Here is an 11,942-nt window from a genome sequence, read left to right on the forward strand (position 1 = left end):
CTAATATTAATAACTTGATCAGAATTTCTTAACACAAAAATGTTTCTAAACCATGAGGAATCTTATTGCCAACATTTGGTGAAGAAAACTTTACATAAGACAGTTTTATTGTATAGCGATCATTATCCGCTGTATGGGACCTTCCTTGTCTACAACAATTCACTGAATCTCAGCTATTATTCCCCGAGATCTCACTAGAGGGTTTATACGGTGCATTTTACAGTGTTTATATTAACATACAGATCAGTGAATTCTATTAAAATGTTGTGAGAATAATTCTCTGACTCTTTGTGTGTTCCAGTAAATGTATTGGGATGCTTTCATTGTAATTCATTTAATTTATTTTTCTTTTACAGACAACTGAATTGTGTTGTTGCTGCTGTTGTCCAAGGTAAAATAATAATTACCAGCAAAGAAAAAGAAAGCTTTCAAATATAGGACTTGGAGATGTGGGAATGCAGACTTCATCAGAAAAATGAATAAATGCACTGTGAGTAGAAATGTTAGCAGGGTCAGGAAGTAGACTACTGAAGGAATATGAAATAATCATATAAATGCATCAGCACAGTGAGTTAGAGGGTCAGAGGGGTCAGGGAGCAGGGAATTCAGTCAGTAAGAAAACAGTGGAATAAAAAAGAGAGATACAATTACTGCTAGACTGGGGATTGACTCAAAAACTAGCCAGAGAGAGTAAGGGCTTAAATATTTCTAGAAGATAGCCTACATGCACTTCTTGTTTACTCGTCCTGCTACAATATCTAAAGGTACTTCACTATAAGAGGCATGAGAGACCAATTGTTTTCTTCTGAGTTGCCACACAACCTGTCTAATGTGGACAAAGAACAAGCTATACTGCCTGGGTCAGGCCCACTAATAGATTTTATTAATTTCCAGCACATTGCATGAATGCATCTTCCTGCATATTGTTTCCACAGAGGTTTGGTCAAATCTGGCAGCCTTAACCCAGCACTCTGCCACCACCATTATTACTTGTCAAATAAAACCTATTCCTGCCTCAGAGCAGTTCCTTTGCACAGGCTGGATATGGTGCAATGGGGCAGGCTGAGGTTAATCTTGTAAACCTATAGACAATGGAAAATGGAAAAGTGTCTTTGTCATAAATTACTTCATCTTGTAGGGACTTTTTATTTACTGTTAATTTACTATGATCTTGTCTTTTTACTAAATAAATATGAACATCTTTGTGTATTATCGATAAGAATTAAAAATGATAAATGACACCAGCGCCTGCAAATATCCATCCATCACAAGAAAGCAGCTTATTCCTGGTAATGGTAACAGCAGCTCAGATCCTGTCCTCCTAAAAGAAGTCTTTCATTTTTCAGTCTTTCAATAGTCTGAATGTAAAGTTTTTAAGTTTCTCTGAAAAATATCATATTGATAAAAATAGATATACTGTAACAAATGTCTACTTTAAGTGGAGAACAAAATACTCTTTATTCAAATTACTGTGAAGATACTGGAATATGACATAATTATAGTCCTGCAAAAATGTGCTTACTATAGTTACTATAACTTATTAATTGTGGGAGAAGTCTCAGTTGAAACATTGAAATAAATCATTCAAAATGTTGATGCTTTTAAAATTGAAGTACTGTGACTTTTGAATAAATTTAAAAACATAACAGATGACATGATCCTTTATGCTGTTTTAACCCTTCACAAACGTAAGATGGCCTCTTGTTTTTCCAAAAACAAAATTCACAATTACTACCAAAAAGCACTGAGTTACTCTACACAAAACAATACGGCAGGCCTTGACAGTGTATTATTCCCTGTCTTAGCCTTTCAAAATTGAGTGCATTACATCGATGATATACTGTTCTTTAGCAAGCTAGTCCAAATACAGATTGAAGATGCTTGCCCAGTCAGCTGGTCAGACATTATCTTTCTAATTTTGGATCTTACATTGTTTGGATCTTGTGTTGTTTTAGGCCCATACTTCCTTGGATTCTGACTAATCTTATTGGCACTCCATTACCCACAAGTAGATAACACAAATTTATGCAAAGCCTGTAAATGATTTATACTGTACCAAACAACAAAGGAGTGCTATTACTCCATAGACAGAGGTGACCATAGACGGTATCAGCAAAGAAAAAGAAAAACTTTGGCTGTAATTTATTTCTCAAAGTGTTAACCACAATCAGAGATTAAATAAAAGATAGCGCAGTACAATACAAACACACAAATAGTAAAGCTCAGCAAAAGACTGGATCAGTAGAAAATATTTTGAAAGGTTGATTCTGTATATTGTTCTTGCTTTTATCCCTACAAAATGTACAGTTGAAATACACAAAATTCATTATTTTTAAAGCTTAGAAATATACATAATAAATTTTGTGCATTGTTATTATCATGTTATTTTTTCATGCATAAAAACAAAAACACAAAGGGAGTAGCAGGAAATCAATCAAGTAAATACCTAGTAACATCTGATTCCTAGCAGGAACTTTATGTTATGCACTGCTCATGGGATATAAAGAGTGTTCTGAAAGAAAAATGGAGCCATTATTTTCTTGGACCAACACTGCCAATTTGTTTGCAGCCTTGGTCGTATATTAATGCGCTCTGGAGCTGAGTACCTTTGTGATACATGCCAAAGTCAATCACATGCTTGCTGAGATGCAAGGTTTGAGGACCCAGTGAGCTGTCAAGGCAGCACGTGTGTCTTCAGCACTCAGAGTCTGAAAGTCAAACTGATGGATGCTGGAGAAATGATAGCCCGTTTTTCAAACCGCAACAATACCTGAGCTCTGGTTGGGCTAGTGTCATTGGTAAGATGCCTCCTTTTACCTTGTCACTCTTAAATGTCAGTCAGTTAGCCCGTGGTTGCAAACGATGACACCATGAATGGTCCTTCTCCTCTCATTAGAACTGCCTTCTTCTGCCATGAACAGCTGTGTAGGTTGAAATGGGAAAGCAGTCTGGGTCTTTGCATGTCACACCATGCAACACCCGTGAGAGAGAAATGAAGATAATGTGCTTCTTACTGTAAGGTTAATATATTTTTTTCATAACTAGTTTGGTTTTTATTTGGTTTTTAATTCTCATTAAAAAAAATGAAAAAGTGTTTGAAAATCCAAAAATGTAATTAAAATTAAAAATTAAATTAAAAGAGGTTTGGTATATATATATCAAAATTCCAATGAACAGGAACTTTATATTATTGATGTTTTTACTATTTAATTTTGTGGATTGTCATGCCTTTTTGATGCTCTGCTTCTCTGTATTCAGCTGCTTTAGCCCCAGCCCTTTCCCACTATGCCACTGCAATGTAAACCCCACATTGTCCTCATCATTGGTCAAACTAATCAAAGCTGGACCAGAGCATCACAGTTTGACAACTGTACCTCCATGGGAGAAAATGTGTGTGTCTTTAGAATAAAGAGAGTGGGCAAACACCAAAGCTAGGTAGCAGCATGCTAGCTACTGACCAGGCTTTCCTAATTAAACCTTAAGATTGCTGCTTTAATTAACATTATGCCAGTATGTGATTTATTTAATTACATATTTCCCACCAGGAGACTTTATTTAGAATTTATAGAACTAAAATGCTCACAGAAGTTATAAACCATAAACCTGACAACAATTTTTAGGGGTTGACCCTTTGATTAGTCTAACATTTAAGGTCTTGATAGCAGCACATTGTAGGGAAATAGTTCCTAAATAAAAACCATGGACATCACTTATCTTGCTGTTCCTTTACCAAAGACAGGCAGCATAGATTTCAGACAACAATAAAAGTTTATATGCAGCCCACAGTGAATATTTTAGTTTTTTCAAATAAGTATTTTTTATATTTTACCTTCAGTTTTCGTTAAGGTCATATCTGGATATTATCTAACTAACTGCCTAGCTTCTGCTTATTTAATCAATATGGAAGATCAATTGTTTTTCACATTGGCCTTCCCTTGACATGGTATTGTCTTTGAAAACTACAATATTTTGTTATCCTTTGTCTGGGACTGTTATAAAGCTTCAGAGATGGCCTTACAGTGCATCACAGAGAGATCCTTCGATAGCTCTGTTGTGCAACAAGCATGTTATGCTCAATAATGCTTTATATGACAGAAAAGATAGGAATATATTGGTCATACGTTAATGTACAGTAATATGATAGACAATAGACAATATAAAGGCATTTAAAATGTCATGAAAATATATCTACTTAGATTATGTTGCTCAATATGAATTTTTTTTTTTTATGTGCGTACAAGCAGTGAACCTATTGGTAGTATAAAACAAGAAATTCGTTTGTGTCCTTTACCTTGTCATATACAGATGTAAAAAAACACAGTACTCTGGTCTAATGTTATTCAATAAAATATTGTAAACTTAGACATCAAACTGTGACAACACGTTCAACATGTCATTACAGGATTTTAAAAATAGGCGAGTCCAAGCCACCAGACACCCCAAACACACAGATGTAAGGTTCAGAAACACCAGAGCTTTTTATTTACAGTGCTGGAAGAGTTAAAATACACCACAACCAAAAACCTAAACTGCTCTGTGAGCTTCTGACTTCCCTTTTCATTTCACTTAACGGATGACCAGTAGGGCTGATTTCAATCTACACTGAAGGCGCCCTTGTGTAAAAGAGGATTTGTCCTCCACACCATCACACTTCCGTTGGCCCACTGGCTTTAAAAGTGCAGCAGTCAGGATGATGCTCACCATGAAGTCTCCACATTTTGTTTTGTGTTTCAGGTCTGTCAATGGCAAGTCAGTATTCAACCACTATCTCTGCTGTCCCTTTAAATGTTCTCTGTCCCACAGAAAACAGAACTATGATCTCTCAGTGTCAGCATACTACCCCTTAATGACCATGCAGATCATTTTCTATCATCTCCACTCAAGCAACCTACTGCTTACTGTATGCCTCCATGCTGCTGATGTGAGGGTCATTTCTGCCTGATATATTTTTGTCCTGTATCCACTGAAGTCAGAATACAGTTATGTAGATGGACAATGTTAGGCATTGTCTTTTAAACTCTGTGGCACTGTGGGACTCTTGCACATTGGGAGGTTTGACATCTCAAAAAAATCTGTGTATAACAGACTATAGGGTTTTTTACAAACTGGCCTGGAAGCACATGGATCATAGCACAGTATGTACACAGCATGTTAGCATTGTTTGATCCTTTTCTGGTTTTAATGTGAACAAAGTGCAAAAATACAGGCAACCCGTGGCATACAAAAGAAATCAGATAAAAAATAGCCTGGGGTGGATCTTGCTTTAGACTAGTGCTGCTGATCAGATAGGCAAGCCATCCTAACAAGACACAGGCCCTTCAGCCACTGACTGTGAGCACTGACTAGACATAATAGTGTAATGCTGTCTGTGACCAGGACATGCCACGCAGTGGTATATACTTATCTAAGCACAGATGAGTTTTGTGTGCATTGCCACAGTCAGTGTCCTCCTCCACTGCTCTGTGAGTGGTACAGCATCTGTAAGCTTGCAGTGGTATCAGTTAAAGCTACAGTACATCAGTCCTTCATTCAATGCAGACTAAAGGCAGTGTGGAATTTGCAGTGTGTGAGCAGCAACAAAACTTAGAAAAATTTAGATAAATGTACTGTAAATGTAGCATGAACAAAAATATGAAAGCAATGAAATAAAGGATGAAAATAATTTTAAGGAGGAGTGACGATGTTTAAAACACCTGCTTCCTTGAGTAACCATAATAAACCAGTGTATTTCCTTTTTCCAGAATTCTTTAAAAAAGTCTTTCAAGTGATAATATTTGTAATGAAACACACAACTGGACTACAAAATGTTGGGCTGAATGAATCATTTTGAGGGCATTTTCAGGCATCCCAATGGGCAGTTGATATCATGCCTACCTATCTCCCCCAAACGACTCCCAAATTTCTTCCCAGATTTGCAAGTGATACAAAACCAAAGACTTAAGGTGCAATATCATAATTGAAAACAGAATACCCAGGATCTTACCACATAACACAAAGATTGTGCCATCAGAACTCTTCATATACATTAGTACTTCATTCTGTATAATATGCATCTTTTTCATTAGAATCACTTGCAGCTGCATCCACCATAATAAAAAGCATGTCACTGCTCTGTCCCTTTCTGCTCATGTACACAGCTACAATTTTTCATGAAAACACCCACACAAAATCTCAATACAGAATCATTGCCCAATAAATACATCATTAATCATAAAACAATATATCTCTCAGGGCCCAGTTGTGTGTTCCTGGTTGTATGAAATTAAATTGTGATATATAGTGTGTTTAGACATGACATTTTAGTTTCAACACACAGTGCAGCTCAGGCTGCGTCTGGCTATTCCAACACACTCAGAGGATTAGCCCTGCACTGGGTATGTCCTGGTTGCTAAGATATTTTTATCTGTCTAAAAAAATTGGCATATTTTACCCTGAAAGATGGAAAAGATCTGTCATCCCTAAGGCTTCATCACACAGACAAGGGGTTGGAGATAATGGTGTGTTAAATGCCAAGGCAAATGTCTTTGAGTTCACAACACAGAGACAAAGGATCAGGTTTCTGAGGGGTGGCTTTGGTTCCTGAACACACCTCCAGTGAGCTCCTTGGCCTTGAGCATCTCTGATTTGTGCCCCTAGAACATTCCGGACAAGCCCTTTCAAAGAACCAACTTCAGCTATGTACAGTACAGTCAGGCCCCATGGTTTGTCTCATGTGATTTACAAAACTAACGTTTACACATTGTTCCTGCAATTATTTTAAAAAGTACATTTTAAAATTGCATTCAATGCACAGATTCCATTGTTTTGAACAGTGTCAATGCTGGTTTCTACAAATAATATTTGCTTTCCCCTCTTTTTCCCCTCTTCACAAAAGATCAAATCTTGTTGAAATCACCTCACTGTCCTACAATTTATTGTTTCACTATGGACTACACAGTTCACATGGAGACGGCTTTCAAGAAGAGAAATTTCCTGACTTTGGTCACACCAGTGCTTCTTTCAGTGTGGGTATAGAAACCGACCCTGAGGCTGTCAAGGCCCATCTACTGTTTTGGAAAGCAGCAGAAAAAAAGAGAGACTACTGACAATTGTGTCAGCACTTCTTCCACTCTGCACTACATTTAAAAAGCCAAGGTCCCAAAGTCAGTTTTGTCCAGCACTGAATTTCAAAGGAGAACTCTCTGTCTGTTTTCAGTGGACAGCAATGTAAAAATGTCTTCACTCCAACAGGCCTATGCAGAAAATGTCACATAAATATTCCAGATGGGAAGACCAGGGCTAACAATCCTCCAGACACTGTGTGACATCACCCAATTCCAGGTCAGTGGGGTGAAGTATGATGTGGTAAGCTGAACCAGTTAACATTATTACTCCAGCTCATTAATACACACAGTGAAATACGGGGCTCATTATGTTCTCCTGGTCAATATCAGTATGTTAAGTGTCACAGTGTATGGACTCAATCAAATGACGTCATGACTGTGTGACTCATGTTATTTTGCTCTCCAAGGTACTGTATACCAACATGTCTGTTTTGAGCATTGCTAGTATTGAAAATGAAAAAAGAGATTTCAGTTTCTTAAACATATTTGAGAGATTTACAACTGCTTCTTAATATCTTAATTTAATTTGAAATACTCATAATAGGAACAATGTTCTTGATGATTTTGATGTTTACACACTTACAGACTTGTTCCGCTGAGACACTGGAACAAAGTTGCAGCACAGCCTTACAGAAGTGTGTAAAATATTAAAATGTGCAGTTTCTACAAATGCAGTCCTCAAATGCAAATACTGCCTTACTATGGAATTTGCACCTTCCAAAAATTGATGTTTAGTAGATATGATTTTGGAAGTGCCCACTCCAGATGTTTAATTTTGAAGCCTTGAGTATTTTCCTATAATGTTTCCCTTTACTGAGATCTCTGAAATCAGCTATGCTGTTTAACAGTATTTGTATGTGGAAATACCACTCCTTACCAGAATGCTGGACATACGTTTTGCTTTTGCATTCAAACACGTTATTTTTACTAAGTATGAAAATCAAAATATATCTCTGGATAAATTCCAAATAAAGTTAAATCAAGTAATAAATCTAAGTGATCGACTACAGGTATATAATTGTTTTGAACCTGAAATTAGAGCAGATACTGTACCATTGATGTGTGACAGCCTTCTGACTGTTAGCAAACTAAGGTAATCATACAGCATGCAGAGATACGGTCAAGCGACTTGAACTAACATGCAATTAATGGTATTTGACATGATTAGCATCATGCTGGAAGCAGTTCTAAATGTATCTGATAGGGTTTTGTAATAAACTTGAAGTTACATTTGTCTCTGAGACTGAAATTTTCTTTCTGCATTTTTGCTTTTTTTGATGATAAAATCATTCTCCCTGACAGCCCATCTTTGATTTCCAACCGTGCCTGTAGCACATTAACGTACTGTAACACTTTTAAATTAAAATGTAACACATCGGTGTCATCCCATTTCCAGTCGAATATATCTAGTTTTTAAGAGCACATTGGACAGCAATTTTTTAAAACTTTAACCAGCGCCACACATCTCAGACTGCAGGCATAAAAAAGTATACTGTAAGAACTATACCTTATTGAGAGAATAAGATTTCTTCTATTTAAATTTCATTAATCCTTTGTGATATTTAGGTCAGATGACTCCAATTTAATCCCTTAATGGAACATTGATTGAGAGAAAACAGTGCTGGCAACTTCTCTTGTTGCTGAAAGTTTCCTCCAGTCATATGATCCCGTGACTAAGAAGGCACAGACTGAACTAGGGAATAGGTGATTTCTATACTGTGTGTCTTTCTATACCAGTGTCTTTTTTCTTCACTGGGCAAAAAGGCTATGTCATACAGAGTTCACATATGAGAATACATATGTGGGTTTGATTAATCACACGGTGTGTCCTACTGCATACAGTTAAATGTAGTTTTTATCAACCAAAAAAATCCTTGAAACAAAGTTACTGTACTACTCCATTTCCCAAGCATAACAAATCAAGATTCAACTGAATGCATTCCATTTTAAAAATCAGCCAACTGAACAAAGGTTCTCAGCACACACACTCTTATACCTGATTTACTGGATGTGATTTGTTAAATTCATTCATTCACCAACAGGAAGTTGTGTCTCATATCTTTCCCACAGTAACTTTCCTGAAAGAGTAGTCAATGTCCTGTTCACCAAGGCATAGTCTGCTTGTGGCACGTGGGCATCAGAAAGACATGTTAAACTAATAAGGCTCCTTAATCCTTCTGGGGTGACAATGCTAGCAAATGCAGAAGAACCAGATTTATTTATTTTTAAGACACTACCATGGGCTTTGACCTTTTCAACTTTTCTGGCTATCATAGCAACCTGAGCTGTAATGATGATAAAGCTGTAATAAGCTTAAAAATTGCTTTGGAGAGATAGTACATGATAATGAAATTTGTATAGATAGAACAGACCGAGGAGGCAGATGCAACCAATTTATAACATGGTAGCTGTTGTACAGCAGATCACTGATACTCAAGAGCCCAGCGTTCAGACATAATCTTAAGCCCTGACATTTTTATTCTTATTTTGATGCGAGAACAAACAACTTACCAGCTAGAATATGTTTTTATTTTTTTGAATTAAGGACTGCGCAATCCAGATATACTTGGAAAATCCAATGTAAATCATTTTACAGGGGTTACTTTGCTTCTTTCCAATTTTGGGTCAGGCTAGGCTTTTTCTCTCTGCTTCCTTATTCTTGCTTCCTTGCTCACTCCCGTTCTCCCTTGTCAGAAGGTTCACTGACACAATTGACAGTTCTGACACCACCAATCAGCTTGTACTCAGCAAGGTCACTGATCAGGCCTGACTGCTGATTGGCTGCTGCTTCTCAGCCTGTTATTAGTGTCTGGTTTGATCAGAGGCAGGGGGTGGTCTCCCATCAAACAGAGAAAAGGTCCTGCAGAAGGTAATTAAATACTGTCGGAGGCAATTATCAGTTCCAGGGCCGTGACTCGGGCACAGAATGCAGATGATCAGGAGCTCGTGCCTTTTAGAAAATCTGGAAGGTCTTCTGGTAGAGTTCAGTGAGATACATGTTTTGAACAAAGCTTAGGCATTTGCTGTCTGAGTGCTCTTTTGCTTCATATTTTATTAGACCCTGTACATGTACATGGGCTGTTAGTAAACACAATTTGACCCTAAAGAGTTTATCTTAGAAATGAACAGTGGCCAACACACAAGATACAGTAGCAGAGGGAAATACACATAGTAGGCTAAATCACTGGATTAAAAGAAATTGAACAGACAAAGAACTGCACTGCATGATGTAGCATCCAATCAGAAATGGCAGCAGCACAAATATATACAAATACAAACAGTATGTGTTCTCAGTTTTGCTTAAGTTGAGAAATATAAAAAAGCTGGGGGAAACAGGAAAGAAAAGATGAAAGTAGCAGATCCATATTTCATCCTCTTTTTTCCACATCTTAACATGGCATAAATCTCAAGATAGTACTTCAGCGCAGACCGTGAGATATTGTATACTCTTTACCGGCAGTTTTAAATCTAGATCCAGAAACAAATATTTGACACAAAGTGCTTGAATCACTGCTTTGAGCAAGTCAGTTCAGTTCTCAAGGCTGTGACATGACAGAATTCCAACGCTTTTTACTGGTCATTCTACAGTTGTTTCTTTAATTCAACCCAAGTTCTTTTTTTCATGTTCGGAAACAAGATGTTATTTGCGTTGAACCAGATTTTGTAAACAGACTGTTAATAGAAGCCCAGTCAGGTAGCAGAGGGATTCCACTGACAAGAGACAAGGGCATTGCTGGTGGAACTGTGATGAAGGACCTGTGTCTGGCTAAAATCTACCAGATCCAACTAGCTCTCATTCACACAGGTAGAACTGTTAGCCATCTCCTTGTGTGTAACCTTCCTACTCATCCATAGCACAGCTACAATGTTCCTGAGGGACAGGCAGTGGTGCCATTAATGAGAGGCAGTGTGGATTCTCTGCCATGGTAACCAGCCCCATGAATGCTATTTACAATTTGTACACACTGGCAGCCTTTTACAGAAATCAGCTATTTCTTACGTCTGTGAGTCTGTGTGAGTAGTTAGTGTTAATGAGGTGTTTTCGCTTTGTGAATTCAAATATACATTTGAAAAGGCTGTGAAGTGGTCAGTTAAACTAGAGTATCCTCTAGTTGGACCATGAACTCTGTGCACAAGCACAAGGTGACTGCACTGTAATGTTGTTTTAAAAAATAACAATTTCTTACAGATAGAGTGAACTTTATAGGCAACACTCACTATTGTTCATTAAAACAATAAAATCTCGCAACATTTTGCCATGGTCTTGATTAATGCCAAGTTAATTTCTCAACAAAATCTTTAAAATGCTTCACAAACACAGTTTCCAGTGAAATAAAGGTGTGTAATGAATGGCAAGTACAGGTAAAAATACTGCTTTATCATATTACAGCAAATGTATAAAAACAGATTACATAAAGAATCTTAAAGCTAATAACAAGAATCATTTAGATGATGAAAGGCAATGGACTGATGTACTGAATTCATGACAACCTACCTCCGGCTGAGGAAAGACAAGGCTCTGTATTAACTAAGTTCTCTGAGCAGGCAACATCAGGAAATGATACAGAGTACAGTATATGATATGCTACTGTCTATTTAGTTTTACAAAAAGCTTTTGATAAAGTCCTCATAACAGAGAAATTCTCAAGTTGCAGGCAGTAGGTATTCAAGGAAATGCATTTTAGGAGTTGATAACCAGCTATCAGGATGCACTTTAAACTGATAACTTAATATAAAAGAGTTCTGGAGTCTGGAACAAACCACCTAGCCATGCAGTCAAAGCCAGCAGCTTGGCTACTGTTAAGAAGCTGCTTGAGATCCTTGGATCAAGTACGGTAG

The sequence above is a fragment of the Lepisosteus oculatus genome, chromosome 21, assembly GCF_040954835.1.
Source record: "Lepisosteus oculatus isolate fLepOcu1 chromosome 21, fLepOcu1.hap2, whole genome shotgun sequence".
In the NCBI taxonomy this organism is placed as follows: Eukaryota; Metazoa; Chordata; class Actinopteri; order Semionotiformes; family Lepisosteidae; genus Lepisosteus; species Lepisosteus oculatus.